General features: G+C 39.4%; 1 protein-coding gene across 4 annotated transcripts in view; it reads right to left on the reverse strand.

Moving 5' to 3' along the window:
• The window catches only part of ATF7 (activating transcription factor 7), a 95,296-nt gene extending 87,932 nt beyond the window's left edge, over window positions 1–7,364 (reverse strand). Inside the window, exon 1 of one of the 4 annotated variants that reach the window (XM_027543018.1) lies at window positions 7,194–7,364. The gene's annotated coding sequence lies outside the window, so the exon portion shown is untranslated. Of the gene's footprint in view, window positions 1–5,590; window positions 6,816–6,861; window positions 7,146–7,193 lie in introns of those variants that run through there. The other 3 variants (XM_027543021.1, XM_027543017.1, XM_027543020.1) reach the window with 3 other exon arrangements.
• Window positions 7,365–17,346: the final 9,982 nt, after the last annotated feature.

Consider the following 17,346-nt stretch of genomic DNA (forward strand, 5'->3'; position numbering starts at 1 on the left):
TCAAGTGTGGTTCTCAAAGAGGGCCTCAGGGATCCTTACAGGTCCTTGAGACCCTCCCAGAGGGTTCATGGGTATTCAGAACATACATGGGCAAAAGACCTGTTAAGAGGCAACATAAGTCTGGGTGTTAAAAGTTCACAGATGTGGTATCAGATTCTATACAACAGCCTACTTTTAAGAAGCTATCACTTTTCAGATTTTGATGTAGTTATCAAAGAAGAAAGATTACCAACAGTTATCTGAAAAGAATCTTTTCTTTTCCTATTACATATCTGTGTAAGCACAGGTTTTCTTCAGATACTTCAACCAAACAACATATTGTTAACAGATTAAATGCAGAAACAGATACGAGAATATGGATGTTTTCTATCAGCCAGACATTTGATGTTCTTCTCCCCAACTTTTTAAAACTATAGATACATTTATACTGTTATTTTAAAATAAGTATATGAAATATTTTAAAATTTTCTCCATTTTAATTTCTAATATGGTAAATACAAGTAGATACAATAAGCAAAAGCTCTTTGGAGTCCTCTTTAAGAGTGTAGAGGGGTGGGTACTAAGACCAAAAGCAGTTTGAGACCCACAGTTTGAGAAATAAACAGTAGAGTGCCCTGAACTGATCAAAGAGAAGGTTAAAATTAATTTCTGGATTTCAGGCTCAGACATGCAGCGACAGGTTTCAAAGAAAGGAGCCAGTTTAAATAGACCAAATAGTTTTGTAGCAAATGACTGAAAACAGATGGGAGTGAGAATTAGGCTGAATCATAAGTTAGGCAACACATGGTCAAAGCTTAGAAGCTGTATGGAAGTAGCTTCATACAGGCAATTACTAGACTAGAACTTTTTAAAAGCCTCTCCAGGCTTTTGGAGGATTCAAGGAACTATTCTGAGCTATTCTCAGGAAGGTTAATAAAGCAAAAACAAAGAAGAAATAACTTGCTAAAGTGATAGCAAGGAAGCGGAGTTAGAAACAACTAGAGAACATTATACCTATCTATGCTTGGTCTCAATAAGATTTTAGAAGTAAAAAAATTCCTGGAAACTGATAGGCTGTCAAAACTCTGGCGTTGTTTTGGTTTTTTTCCTACTCATTTTCAGGTAAAGTGTGTTCCCTGAAACAACAAAGCAATAGCAATCAAAGGGCCAACACTGATCTTTGAGGATAAATTTTAAATCTTCATGGACTTAAACAGGCTGCAAACAACAACAAACCTGATAGACTTTAATATTAAACCCGAGTATGAGTTTGGTCCCAGGTGGGAAATAGCTATAATATCCCACAATGATAATCATGGAGACCCTCAAAAGTTCTCAAGAAAAAAATTTATTTTCTAATACTGTCCACATACTGGCAACACAGTGACCTATCTAGGGTATTGCAATGTTCAATGACTTTCAGAAGTCCCTAACATAGGTATGTAAAATATTAGCAAACTACTGCTTGACCAAAACTTAAAAAAAATTAAATGGTGCTATGAAAGACATACCAGTACCAGAAATACCAGAAAAATCATGTTAAATCCTAGTTTTATTTAAGTTTGATAAAGCTTAAATAAACATTACTGGCAAGAAACTTGGTGACAACACAAATCATTTATAGCAATCGTGTTATATTCAATAAATCATCCTGTTTTTATAATAAAGGCAAGCATATTCCTATTTCAAAAAGAATGGTTATATTCTATTTTTTAATCTGAAAAAGTGACATTTATCTTACCTGGTAAATTTTAAGCCCCAAATAAAACTGACCAATTTAGAACATAAATCTCTCTCTGTTAGGTCAGAAAGAAGCACCATACTAGATAAGAAGATATTAGTAAATAACTTCACTCAAAGAAAACAAGTTGGGTTTTGTGAGGAGATGAGACTATGGCAGAACAAAACTATTCCCAGGGAAGCCCAAGACATAAACTCACAAAGTAACTTCTCAAGCTAAATCTTGGCTCTTGCTAGACTTTCACAAATTGATATTTATTAAGGATAAATGCAGTACTGAATTAGAGAAACTTTTGGCACAGTCAGGTTTCAAATACATGAAAACATTTAGGATTAAATTCACCAAAAGATGAGACGCTAACAAAGTTGTGAGTTTGTAATGAGTTTTGTTTTCCCTCATGACACTACTGTAGTAGCTCACCTTTGGTTTATTTATTTTTTTTTATAGCGACTTTATTTATTTTATTATTTTTTTAATTTAATTTTATTTTTAAACTTTACATAATTGTATTAGTTTTGCCAAATATCAAAATGAATCCGTGGTTTAGTTGGGAATCTTTCCTAGATGTCTGCTTCAAAAGTTTTAAAAACTGAGTAGTAAATTTGTCTTTTCATAAAACCTCTCCTGAATTTTAACATTCATCCTTCCTCTCCAAGGAAGCCAAGGAGTTTATGTTTACTTTCAAAGCTGAACTGAAATTTGCTTCACTGTATACAGGCAGTGAATATATTATTCAGATTTTTTTTCCCCTTAAGTTTCTCAACAAAAGGACAAACAAGAGAACCAAAGGAAACAAAATACTATGATTTAACAGAAGAAAAAAAAACAAAACCAACCACATTCTTTCAACACAGTGTCCACCAGGGAAATTCTGAAGAGAAAATGTCATGATAAAATACTTTAAGACATAAAATGACTCCAATGCAAAATATTTGTTGTTGATGACTTTTGTTCTGCTTTTAGCTCACAGGAATTATTATTTCTTGTCATTTATGTTCCTTGCTTTTTGTTTATCCATTCCCACTGGGTCAGTAGAACCATTTCAATTTCATTTTCTTTACATTCTATTTTTCTTCTTGATTCTTAAATAGTAAGTTCCTTGATCTGAGCCTCTACTTATGAATTTTGGGGCTGGAAAGGACTTTGAGGGGTCATCAAGTCCGTATTTCTGCTTTCTAGGAAAATTCATAATTACGATCTTAGATGGATGAGAATGTTATCAGAAGAAAATGTATTCTGTCCCTACAGAGTGCTACTTCATTCCACACAAACATTTCCATACAGAATGTGCAATTTGCTAAAAATGAAAGTAAAAATTAAAACCCCAAAAGAGGAAGATGCTTTAAAATTGCATTTATCAGCTAAAATTGCTCAAACATAAATTGAACTATCAGGCTAAAATTAACACACAGTAAAGTTGTTGGCTGCCAACATAAAGTCTTCAGTCCCTAGAGATGTCTTCTGATGTTTTATCTCATTTGTAAGCACCATTTTCCCTACAGAACAGAGCAAGACAAATTTAGACCACCACACTAATAAACTATAATTTAAATATGTATTTACATATATGGGCTTCCCTTGGTGGTAAAGAATCCACCTGCAATGTAGGAAACAACAGGTTCGATTCCTAGGTCAGAAGATTCTCTGGAGAAGGAAATGACAACCCACTCCAGAATTCTTGCCTGGGAATCCCATGGACAGAGAAGCCTGGTGGGCTACGGTCTGTGCGGGTTGCAAAAGAGTTGGACACGACTTAGCAACTAAACAACAATATACATATATATGTGTACATTTTTTCTTCACAAGTGCTATAGTTTATTTCAAACATAAAACATAGAGATAAATGCAAATTCAACTGAAATTTAAAAATTAATTATATAAATTAACTGGATCTTAGGCTTTAAGAACAGAGGTACTGGAACTTCCCTGGTGGTCCAGTGGCTAACACTCCTCACTCCCAAAGCAGGGGGCCTGGGTTTGATCCCTGGTCAGGGAACTAGATCCCACATGATGCAACTAAGAGCTCACACAACTAAGACCCTACCCAGCCAAATAAATAAAATCAATGTTGTGTTTGTTTTTTTTTTAACTATTCAGTGCAGTGAAAAAAGAAGCCCTACTTGCCCCTGTACTTTGTATTGATCAGATTATATCAAATGTTATATTCAGATCTAAATAAGAAATTCTAAAAACTCAAGCAGGTTGACAAGGAGGCTGAACTTTATTAAAAATGTAACTTAAGGAATGGTTGAAAGAATATGGGATATTTACCCCAGTAAGAGAGAAGTTTTAACAGGACATAACTGTCATCAAACATTTGAAGGGCTACCAGGTTGACAAGGAATTAGGTTTATTTATTGTAGCTTCAGATGGCAGGAGTAAAGAGCACCACAATGTAAAGAATGTTCTAAAAGTAGAGCTCCAATAATGGAACGGGGTATCTATGAAGTAGGGATCGCTTCCTCACAGCATTCAAAAGTTAAAAGACCATCCACCAAACATTCCAAAATGATGCATTTCCACATTTCAAGAATATACTTGATCCTAAAAATAGGCCTGCTAGGGGAAGGCAACATTCAAAAATGAGAAAATTAAAAATCATTTTGTCATGTTTCTAGAAATGGAAGACTTTCTCCCATGAACTCTACAATCATAGTACCACAATCAGAGAAACCAACAACGAAAGAAATACTGTTTTTCTTTTTAAATGAATCCTGCATTTGTTTTTCTCAAAGAAACAACATACGCACCTTAACTTTCGTACCTTTATCAAGGGATAAGGGACAATTGTATGCCAGCCTGCCAACTAGTTTCAAAAAGAGAGCTGTTTTTATTAGACATTTATATGGCAATGCTATTTGCTCCACCTAAAACTTCCTTTCAAAAAGGTTCCTCCTCATCAGACATGGATAGGAGGCTACTGTATCACTGACTCCCTCCTACTGCAGCCTAGGAAAAACGCACTCTTGACGTGTACAAAACAGTAACTTGTGAGAATTTCAGAGCAGCTGTGTTCAGGCAGAGCCAGGGACTTAAAGCAGCAGTTTGAGCGTTGGTTGAAAAAAACAAATTTAATTCTGAACTGGAAGTGGGAAAGGAAAGGAGATGAAAGAGGGAGAGGAAAGGGACAGGGAAGAGAAAGGAGATATACAACGGTATTTATTAACATTTTAAAGCCATGGTAAGCAAAAATGCTTAAAAGTTACAACACTGAAACTATCACAGGTTGTACCCTTTGATCGACAAGTTTAAAGATGAGCAGTGTTTATTATACTCTAGCCTTCTGCTAGGTGGTAACACTAATGAGACAGTGCTCAAGTCAAAGCCATCACAAATTATAGGATGGAAGAATAAAACAAGGAACTTTGCTCTCATTGGAAATTTCTTTGTGCTACTGCCAGGCAAACTGTGAAAATGTCCGAATATCCAATAGCAATGCTCTGAATGTGAAATACTGGAACCCAATTAAGTAAGTAATGCTGTAAGGACAGTAATTAATTAGTCTCAATGTGCTGCAGGGGTAAGTTCCTGGCCAGGAGGATAAATGGTTGTTGAAAACCAAAGGTTAGTACAAAGCAACATACTCTGGTTTCTCTTCATATAACACCGTTACTGGTATTTCAGATGTCATTTTGCTTCCAAAAGTAAAAGAAGGAATGTAAAAGACAAATCTGTGCAACAGCAAAGAAGTTATTAATTGACTGTACTAGCTCGTTATTAAATAATAAACAAATATCAAACAAAGGGCAAAGACTTGTCCCTTTTTTGTATAGAATTAAGAACTGGTAAGACTACTTAGTATAGCTGCCAGACTTTTCTTTAGCTTCTTTTATTACTGACATGTTACATTTCGCAATAGTCTCCACTTACCTTATATCCTCCATGTTTAAGTACAAACTGTGTTTGATTTCCCCAACCCTTGCCCCTAAGATATTATGACATATCTGTAGCTTTCTGATCTGGACACAAAAGAAGAAACTGAAAAATTTTCACTTTCCTGAAATACGTGTCCATTTTATTTACACCACTTAAAAAAAAACATAAGCTAGCTAAAACGAACTGCAACCATCCATTTGGCAACTCAAGTGGGAAAGAAACAATTAACAAAACAAACTTCAGTATAGTACATTTTTCTGTGCTTAGAATACCTATAAAGACTGATGTCTCTGCAAGAATTACTTACACTAATGCAAAGTTTTTAAACATAGGAATCAAGTGAGCTTGTGGAGAAAACTCTGCGTACCCCCACAAAACTACACTTACTATGACACAACCCTCAGAGGTACTAAAACACTCTCTGGTAAGTAGAAAACAAACTTTTAGAGTCAGGAAAGTAGCAACGCCGGAATCTGGGTAGGAGGTGCCCTGGGCAGTAAACACCCCAGTCAGAGAACATAACAAGCAATTCAGAGCAACATATAACTCCCGATGGGGCTTTGACTTGGCCACCGAAGTCCCAATCCCCCATCCCTGAGCTGAGGAACAGATGAAGTCGGCAAGAGGAAGAGACGGAGAAAGGAAATCAGAGTAGAAGTGATGAAAGTGTTCTATTTTTCTCTTTACCACTATCCCAGCTTTCTTGCAGGCTGGTTACCAGACTGGATGCCATATTCACCAAAAGCTCTAAAATCACTTCTCAGACTTCTGATACCTAAGCTAAACACCTGTCCATATCAGCCGTCTCCCAACCAAATACCTCTCCTACCCTTCTGGATTCCCCCATACCCTACCCAAAGTGATGCCTTTTGGCCACTACACCCACCCCTATTAAATCTTCCTGAACTCATCCACTTAATTTTCTTCATATCCATACTTTTTCTCTGATATCTTGTCCCTGATAGGTTTTCTTATAATTCAATAGAAATGCCACACTCTCACTTCCACTTACTCCTTCCTATCTTCCCAGCAAAACCAAATGCTATGTTTTCACCTACTCAACCCTACCTCCTGCCTATTACCCCTAACTCTTCCAATGCCAAGCCTCTAACCCCACTCTTTGGAGAAGTCCAGCGTCTTCAATCAGTTTAGTACCCTTCCCCTTTCTCCCATTCCACCCCATTCCAGGCTCCACTAGACTTCCATTCCCTCAGGATTCAACTCCCCTCTTCTTGCCACGCCCTGTGCCCCCCGGGGCTACTTACCCCAAGTTCTCCCCACACTTCAGGCCTCTGGCCCCGCCTTCCCCCCCAAAGGAAGGAGGCGGGAGGAGGGAGAGAAGAGGGGCGTCACTCCGCAAGGTAAAGATGACCTCTCATTAGTATTTGTGGCCGCCAATCGTAGCTTCCTTCTTTCTTATTGGTCGGCGTTAGTCCATGCCCCACCCTCTTCCTCAGACAGGGCCCGGCCACCGCCTCAGCGCCCCCGTCCAACACATACTGGGAGGGGAGCCCCCGGTCTGGGACGCTGGGATTGACCAGAGTTGACGGGGAGACGCCCGTCAGGTCATGGACTAGTTAATGTTAACAGGACTCACCCTCTGGTAGCTCCGTCGCCTCCCGCCCGCCCGCGATCGGTCCCACAATCTATCTCCAGCTCCTTCTTTCCCCCCTCAGCGGAGCAGATACTTTTCTCTCGTCCGGCCAGGCGCTCTCACTTCTCGCGAGACGTAGAGAGGGGTTGGAGGAAGGGCGAGATCCGCCGAGCCAGGTCGGAAAGAAGCCGAGGGGCCGGGCTCCGGAAAAATAAGGGGCGCGACTTTCGGTGGGCAGGGCTAGGGAGGAAGGCTGAGCGAGTTCCCTAGGCGCTGGTCACACGTGTTCGACTGCAGAGTGTAAGGGGAGAAAAATAAAAAGAAGGAAAGGGAATGCTTACAGGTGCCTGTAGTAATGGAGATCCAAAGTATTCTCATACTAGAGAATTAGATTATTACAAAGAGCACACTTTAAAAACAAGACAAGGTTATATACCTCAATAAAGCTGTTGTGGTTTTTTTTTTTTTTAAGAACGGGGGAAGGGAATTCCCTGGCCTACCAGTGGTGAGGACTCCGCGCTTCCACTGCAGGGGCCACGGGTTCCAACCCTTGGGGATGGAACAAAGATCCTGCAAACCCTGTGGGACGGCCAAAAAAAAAAAAAATTTTTTTTTTTAAATCGTTTTAAAGGGGGGGAAAAACCGAGACAGCTACACAAGGTGATTCAGTGTGCCAAACAGTCGAGTAGTTGCATTTTCTTTTTGGCACTTAGAATAGCATCACTGTAGCCGTAGTCTCTGCTCTCTCTTTGTGTGTATGGGGGTAAGGGGTTGCTGTATATGGAGGTGGAGAGTTCTATCATTTTCTTTTGAGTATCTTTACAGTGGGGCCACCAATCCCATTTTACTCAGAGTTGTAATAATCAAATGAGATAAGCTATATGAAACTTGTTTGGTATTAAAAGGCACTATACTTATTACGCAGAAAGTATTTTAACAAATTCTTAGAACATACTGTGTACAAAGAACTAGGTGTGGGGAGAAGAGTAGACAGACCAGGTCCCTACTCTGGTAGAATTTACAGTTTTAGCAGGGAGGCGGTTGTTGTTTAGTCACTAAGTCACATCTGACTTTGCGACCACATGGACTGTAGCCCTCCAGGCTCTAATGTCCATGGAATTTCCCGGGCAAGAATACTGGGGTGGATTGCCATTTCCTTCTGCAGGGCATCTTCCCCACCCAGGGTTAGAACCCATGAATTCTTTACCATGAGCCACCTGGGAAGCCCTTCCATGGGGAGCGGGAGACAGTTAATAAACATAAATATTTCAGTTAGTGAAGAACGCTTTCAGGTAATGAGACAGAAAGTGACCAAGAGTAGGAAAGCAACTTTACTTCTGCATTGAGAGACCTCACTGAAGAAGTAATCTTTGTATTGAGTTGAACAATGAGGAGACAGCTGTGGGAAGATTTTGGGTGAAACATCAAATGTAAAGGCTGTATTTAAAATTTTCTCATGTTGTTACCAAGGTGGTAAATTTTATATTATGCAGTTTTTTGTGTTGTTTTTTTTTTAACCACAACTTAACAACAACAACAAAAAACTTTAAAAATGTTATGTAATTATAAAGAGGGTTAACTCAAAATATTACCTATGGAATCTATTTTCTCTCAGGTAACTTCCTTTTGCAGCTTTATATTACTCAAATTTCTGAACTTCCTGCCTAGGATCTCATTTATCTTCCTAGCCTCTGAAAGGTAGACAGAATCCAGGTGACTTCTCCCTATTGTACAATTATGCTCATTTTACATGCTAGCAATGTAATGCTCAAAATCCTTCAAGCTAGACTTCAACAGTAAGTGAACCGAGAACTTCCAGATGTACAAGCTGGATTTAGAAAAGGAAGAGGAACCAGAGATCAAATCGCCAACAAACATTGGATCATAGAAAAAGCAAGGGAATTCCAGAAAAACATCTATTTCTGCTTCATTGACTATGCTAAAGCCTAACTATGTGGATCACAACAAATTGTGGAAAATTCTTAAAGAGATGGAAATACCAGACCACTTGACCTTCCTCCTGAGAAACCTGTAGGCAGGTCAGGAAGCAATAGTTAGAACTGGACATGGAACAATGGATTGGTTCAAAATTGGGACAGAAGTACATCAAGACTGTATATTATCACCTGGCTTATTTAACATCTATGTGGTGTACATCATGCTGAAATGCCAGGTTGAATGAATCACAAGTTGGAATCAAGATTGCCAGGAGAAATATCAGTAACCTCAGATAAGCAGATGATTCCACTCTAATGGCAGAAAGTGAAGAGGAACTAAAGAGCCTCTTAATGAAGGTGAAAGAGGAGAGTGAAAAAGCTGGCTTAAAACCGAACATTCAGAAAACTAAGATCATGGCATCCAGTCCCATCACTTCATGGCAAATAGATGGGGAAAAAATGGGAACAGTGGCAGATTTTATTTTCTTAGGCTCTGAAATCACTGTGGATGGTGAGGATGGTGACTACAGTCATGAAATTAAAAGATGCTCCTTGGAAGAAAAGTTATGACAAACCTAGACAGCATATTAAAAAGCAGAAACATCACCTTGCTGACAAAGGTCCGTAAAGTCAAAGCTATGGTTTTTCCAGCAGTCATGTATGGATGTGAGAGTTGGACCATAAAGAAGGCTGAAATCACGATGGTGTGATCACTGACCTAGAGCCAGACATCCTGGAATGTGAAGTCAAGTGGGCCTTAGAAAGCATCACTACGAACAAAGCTAGTGGAGGTGATGGAATTCCAGTTCAGCTATTCCAAATCCTGAAAGATGATGCTGTGAAAGTACTTCACTCAATATGCCATCAAATTTGGAAAACTCAGCAGTGGCCACAGGACTGGAAAAGGTCAGTTTTCATTCCAATCCCAAAGAAAGGCAATGCCAAAGAATGCTCAAACTACCGCACAATTGCACTCATCTCACGAGAAGGCAATGGCACCCCACTCCAGTACTCTTGCCTGGAAAATCCCACGGACGGCAGAGCCTGGTAGGCTGCAGTCCATGGGGTCGCTAAGAGTCAGACACGACTGAGCGACTTCCCTTTCACTTTTCATTTTCATGCATTAGAGAAGGAAATGGCAACCCACTCCAGTGTTCTTGCCTGGAGAATCCCAGGGACGCGAGAGCCTGGTGGGCTTCCGTCTATGGGGTCGCATAGAGTCGGACACGACTGAAGCGACTTAGCAGCAGCAGCAGCACGTGCTAGTAAAGTAATGCTCAAAATTCTCCAAGCCAGGCTTCAGCAATACATGAACCGTGAACTGCCTGATGTTCAAGCTGGTTTTAGAAAAGGCAGAGGAACTAGAGATCAAATTGCCAACATCCGCTGGATCATCAAAAAAGCAAGAGAGTTCCAGAAAAACATCTATTTCTGCTTCATTGACTATGCCAAAGCCTTTGACTGTGTGGATCACAACAAACTTTGGAAAATTCTGAAAGAGATGGGAATACCAGACCACCTGATCTGCCTCTTGAGAAATTTGTATGCAGGTCAGGAAGCAACAGTTAGAACTGGACATGGAACAACAGACTGGTTCCAAATAGGAAAAGGAGTACGTCAAGGCTGTATATTATCACCCTGTTTATTTAACTTATATGCAGAGTACATCATGAGAAACACTGGACTGGAAGAAACACAAGCTGGAATCAAGATTGCCGGGAGAAATATCAATAACCTCAGATATGCAGATGACACCACCCTTATGGCAGAAAGTGAAGAGGAACTAAAAAGCCTCTTGATGAAGATGAAAGTGGAGAGTGAAAAAGTTGGCTTAAAGCTCAACATTCAGAAAACGAAGATCATGGCATCCGGTCCCATCACTTCATGGGAAATAGATGGGGAAACAGTGGAAGCAGTATCAGACTTTATTTTTCTGGGCTCCAAAATCACTGCAGATGGTGACTGCAGCCATGAAATTAAAAGACGCTTACTCCTTGGAAGGAAAGTTATGACCAACCTAAATAGCATATTAAAAAGCAGAGACATTACTTTCCAACAAAGGTCCGTCTAGTCAAGGCTATGGTTTTTCCTGGGATCATGTATGGATGTGAGAGTTGGACTGTGAAGAAGGCTGAGCGCCGAAGAATTGATGCTTTTGAACTGTGGTGTTGGAGAAGACTCTTGAGAGTCCCTTGGACTGCAAGGAGATCCAACCAGTCCATTCTGAAGGAGATCAGCCCTGGGATTTCTTTGGAGGGAGTGATGCTGAAGCTGAAACTCCAGTACTTTGGCCACCTCATGTGAAGAGTTGACTCATTGGAAAAGACTCTGATGCTGGGAGGGCTTGGGGGCAGGAGGAGAAGGGGACGCCAGAGGATGAGATGGCTGGATGGCATCACTGACTCGATGGACGTGAGTCTGAGTGAACTCCGGGAGTTGGTGATGGACAGGGAGGCCTGGCGTGCTGCGATTCATGGGGTCACAAAGAGTCGGACATGACTGAGCAACTGAAATGAACTGAACTGAACTGAACTGAATTGAGCTGCTAGGGAAGACTCTTGAGAGTCCGTTAGACTGCAAAGAGATCAAACCAGTCAATCCTAAAGGAAATAAACCCTGAATATCAGTCATTGGAAGGACTGATGCTGAAGCTCCAATATTGTGGCCACCTGATGTGAAGAGCTGACTCATTGGAAAAGACCTTGACACTGGGAAAGATTGAAGGCAGGAGGAGAAGTGGGTAACAGAGGATGAGATGGTTGGGTGGCTTCACCGACTCAGTGGACATGAATTTGGGCAAACTCTAGGAAATAATGAAAGGCAGGGAAGCCTGGTGTGCTGCAGTCCATGGGATCGCAAAGAGTCAGACATGACTTAGCAACTGAACAGACAGACAAAGGTGAAATAGGAATGTGCAGTCGCTTGTGTTTGTGTGAAGTGAGAAAAGTTGAGAGTAGTCTTGGCTCCAATCTGTTGTTGTTTAGTCGCTAAGTTATGTCCAAGTCTTTTGCAACTCCATGGACTATATAGCCCACCAGCCTTTCTGTCGATGGGATTTCCTAGGCAAGAATACTGGAGTAGATTGCCATTTCCTTCTCCAGGGGATCTTCCTGACCTAGGGATTGAACCTGAATCTCCTTCATTGGCAGGTGGATTCTTTGCTACTGAGCCACCAGGGAAGCTCTGGCTTTCAATCTACTCTCTCCTAAAACAATTCCTACTTAAAGGAATGCAATGATAGAAACAGACCCTCAATGTATGTGGAAGATTTGTGTATAACAGAGGTGGCATTACAAATCAGAGAAGAAGGGATTCCACAAGTTATGCTAGGCCAACTGATTATTACTCTACACATACAAAATAATATAATAGCTAATGTTTATAGATCTTACTATGTTCCAGGCACCATTCTATGTGTATTACATGTATTCATTTTTCTGCAAATGTATATCTCCAATCCATATATCTCCCCTGAATTACAGACTAATATTTCCAACTGCCTACTTAACAGATTGACTTGGATGTCTAAGTTTGGTATTTCAAACTTATCATGTGCCAAACAAAGTCTTCCTTTCTCTCCCACATGGGCCCCTTCCCTAGTCTTCCCTGTCTTAGTAAAAGTTACCATTCCCGTTGTATATTTTTATTGTGATAAAATTCATATACCATAAAATTCATCTTTTTTGTTGTTTTTTTCTGGCTGCACCATGCAACTTGTGGGACCTCAATTCCCTCACCAGGGATTGAACTCAGGCCATGGCAGTGAAAGCACTGAGTCCTAATCACTAGACCACCAGGGAACTCCCCAAATTCATCTTTTTAAAGTGTATATATAAATCAACTATATTTCAAAAATAAAGTATACAATTCAGTGATTTTTAGTGTATTCACAAAATTATGCAGCTATCACCAATAGCTAATTCTAGACCATTTTCATCATCCCCAAAGAAACCCTATTCTCACTAGCAGTCACTCCCCATCACCTCCATCAGACCCTGGCAACCACAAGTCTACTACCTACTTTCTGTCTTTGTGGATCTGCCTATTACAGACATTTTGTATAAATGGAATAATATGATGTGTGGCCTTTTCACTTACCATAGTATTTTCAAGGTTCATTCTCGTTGTCATGTGTATCAGTCAGTACTTTATATCTTTCATGGCTGAGTAATATTCTATTGAATGAATATACCAAGATTTTTAGATTTTTTTTCACTTGGACCATTAAAAATTTTTTTATTGAATTTATTACAATATTGTCCCTGTTTCATGTTTTGTTTTTTGGGATGAGAAGCATGTGGGATCTTAGCTTCCTGACCAGAGGTCTAACCCACACCCCCTGCATTGGAAGGCAAAGTCTCAACTACTGGACCACCAGGAAAGTCCCCAGTATACTAACTTTTGTTTATCTATTTATCAGCTGATGGACTTTTGGGTTGCTCCCACTTTGGGGCTATTATGATAATATGACTTTGAACATCTATTTACAAGTTTTTACAGGGACATTGTTTTCAATTCTCTTGATACATACCAAGGAATGGACTTACTGGGTCATATGTATATCTATGTTTAACTTTTTGAGAAACTGCTATACCAATTGCAACATTTTACTTTTAACAGCACTATATGAAGATCCCAATTTCTCCACATCCTAACACCAACACTTTTTTATTCATCTTTCTGATTCTAGTCATCCTAGTGGATGTGAAATGGTATCTTATTGTAATTTTGATTTACATTTCCCTAATGGCTAATAATGCTAAACAGTGCTTCATGTGCTTATTGGCCATTTATATATCTTCTTGAAAGAAATGTTTATTCAAGTCCTTTACCCATTTTTTAATTGGGTTATTTGTTTATAATTATCAAGTTTGGATGGATACCAAACTTGCTAAATTGCTATTGCTAATTTCAATAGCAAACAAAATCTTTGCTCTTATATAGTTTTGCTCTTATTTCCTTTCTCCTTTTGTTGTTGTAACCATATATATTTTAATTGATATTCTCTATTTGTGCTGTTGTTGTCATACAAATTACATCTCTCCACATTGTACTGAAGTAGGGGATAGATAGGCCGAACAGCTGTGACTAGTTTCCCCAGGCTGAGCCACTATAGCTGGTCTCCTGCTGATGCTTCAGGATGGTATAACAGTGGGAGCATTGGGTCTTGATTGGGTGCATTCTTGTGGATTTTCCAGCCCAACACATGCTCAGAGAAGGCCCTCAGGCTAGGGGAAGAGCTGAAGGAGAGAGAAAATGCTACTGGAATCCATTCTAGCTGAGAGATTAACATGCACACCAGGACCAAATATGGAAATGATTGGCCAGAAACAACCCAGAAAACTGCCCCGATATAACTGACTCCAAGTCTGCCCATGTGTTCTTCCACACACACTATGCTTCTCATAAACACTTTTATCTTTTTCACAACCTTGGTCTCTTTGCTGAATTCTTTCTTCAAAGAAGACGAGAACTGAGGTCCTTCTAGCTTTTCACTGCCAGAATCAGTATGATTATCAATATAGATTCATGATTATTATTTTATATAATTATCTTTTAAATACTATAGGAGCGACAGTGTTACAAACAAAAATTATGTTTATACCATCTTTTATATTTACCTGCTACTATTTTTAATTTTTTCATGTGACTTAGAGTTACTGTCTAGTTGACCTTTCACTTCAGCCTAAAGAATTCCGTTTAGTATTTCTTATAGGACAAGCTTGCTAGTGATGAATTCGTCTCATTTTTATTTATTTGGATATGTCTTAATTTCTTATTCATTTTTGAAGGAAAGCTTTGCTGAATATAAGATTTTGACAGTCTTTTTCTTCCAGTACTTTGAGTATGACACCCTACTGCCTCTAGCCTCCATGGTTTCTGATGAGAAATTGTATTGAGAATTCCACGTATGTGGTGCGTCACTCTTCTCTTGCTGCTTTCAAGATTCAATCTTGCTTTTTTGACGGTGTGGTAATCATGTGTGTAAGTAAGGATCTGTTTGAATTTTTCCTACTTGGAATCTGTGGAATTTCTTGGATATGTACATTAAGTTTTGTCATCAAATATGAGAAATTTTTGGTCGTTATTTCTTCAGATATTTTTTCTGTAATTTTTTTCTTCTCTCATCCTGCAGTACAACTGATGGCATATCACAGGTCATTTTTCTTCATTGTTTCTGCTTATTCCTCAGACTGGATCATTTCAATTGACCTGCCTTCAAATGCACTGTTCTCTCTTCTGTTTGCTCACATCTGCTGTTGAGTCCTTCTCGTGAATGTTTTTATTTTTGTTATTGCATTAATAAACACCAGAATTTCTATTTCCTTCTTAAAAAAAATTATTTCTATGTTTTTACTGATATTCTCTATCTGGTTAGACACTCTCTTTCATTTATTTCTGTAGACGTGGTTTATTTGAGCTCTTTGAATATATTTATTTTTAACTGAGGTAACATTGGTTTACAACTTTATATAAGTTTCATGTGTACAACATTATATTTTGACTTCCTTGTACACAACAGTGTGCTCACACCAAAAGTATAGTTTCCAACTCTGTCACCACAGAGTTGGCCCCCATTAATCATTTTGCTCTCCGTCCCCCACCACTCCATCTCTGTTCTTTCTATATCAATGTGTTTGCTTTTGTTTGGTTTTTTCATATATATACGTATAATTTCACATATGAGTGAAATCATACGGTATTTGTCTTTCTCCATCTGTCTTATTTTACTTAGCATAATACCCACAAGTTTCACTCATATTGTTGCATTTGGCAGGTTTCATCTTTTTAAAGGCTGGATAGTATTCCATTGTGTGTGTGTATGTGTGTATCACATGTTCTTTATCTGTTTTTTGAATATATTTAAGATGGTTGTTTGAAAGTCTTTGTCTCGTAAGTTCATTATCTGATCTTTCTCAGAGACAGTTTCTATTGGCTACATTTTTTTATTTGTATAATCTGTATTTTCTTGTTTCTTTGAATATCTCATAATTTTATGTTGAAAACTGGACATTTAAAATAATATAATGTGGCAACAATAAAAATCAGATTCTTCCCCCCCCCCCCCAAGGCTTGTTTTGATGCTGCTTGGTGTTGGTAGTTGTTTATTTTAGAGGATTTTCTGAAATAATTCTGTAAATTCTGTATTCTTTGTCATGTGTATCCTCTGAAGCCTATGCAGAGTTAGCCTAGCAGTCAGGTAATTAGTTGACAGAGATTTTCTTAAATGCTTGGAACCAACATGTCTTTGCCAAGGGACTCTGATTTCATATTGGGGTTTGTCTTCAACATTCAGCCAGGCAGTTCACAACTCTACCTTAAGCTTCACTTTCTGCTTGTACAGAGCCTTAAGTTTAGTCAGTGGTGAGAGTTTAAGAGCTTCTAAGGTCTTTCCTGACCATGCACCCAAACTTATGAATGTGCATGGCCTCCTAGACTCCTAGGAACATGTCAGAACATTCCAAACCCTCAGATCAGATCAGTTGCTCAGTCGTGTCCAACTCTTTGCGACCCCATGAATCGCAATACGCCAGGCCTCCCTGTCCATCACCAACTCCCGGAGTTCACTCAGACTCACGTCCATCGAGTCAGTGATGCCATCCAGCCATCTCATCCTCTGTCGGCCCCTTCTCCTCCTGCCCCCAAGCCCTCCCAGCATCAGAGTCTTTTCCAATGAGTCAACTCTTCACATGAGGTGGCCAAAGTACTGGAGTTTCAGCTTCAACATCAGTCCTTCCAAAGAAATCCCAGGGCTGATCTCCTTCGGAATGGACTGGTTGGATCGCCTTGCAGTCCAAGGGACTCTCAAGAGTCTTCTCCAGCATCACAGTTCAAAAGCATCAATTCTTTGGTGCTCAGCCTTCTTCACAGTCCAACTCTCACATCATACATGACCATAGGAAAAACCATAGCCTTGACTAGATGAACTTTCGTTGGCAAAGTAATGTCTCTGCTTTTGAATACGCTATCTAGGAAGGATAACTTTCCTTCCAAGGAGTAAGCGTCTTTTAATTTCATGGCTGCAGTCACCATCTGCAGTGATTTTGGAGCCCCTCAAAATAAAGTCTGATACTGTTTCCACTGTTTCCCCATCTATTTCCCATGAAGTGATGGGACCAGATGCCATGATCTTCGTTTTCTGAATGCTGAGCTTTAAGCCAACTTTTTCACTCTCCACTTTCACCTTCATCAACAGGCTTTTGAGTTCCTCTTCACTT

Source organism: Bos indicus x Bos taurus, chromosome 5, assembly GCF_003369695.1.
Source record: "Bos indicus x Bos taurus breed Angus x Brahman F1 hybrid chromosome 5, Bos_hybrid_MaternalHap_v2.0, whole genome shotgun sequence".
In the NCBI taxonomy this organism is placed as follows: domain Eukaryota; kingdom Metazoa; phylum Chordata; class Mammalia; order Artiodactyla; family Bovidae; genus Bos; species Bos indicus x Bos taurus.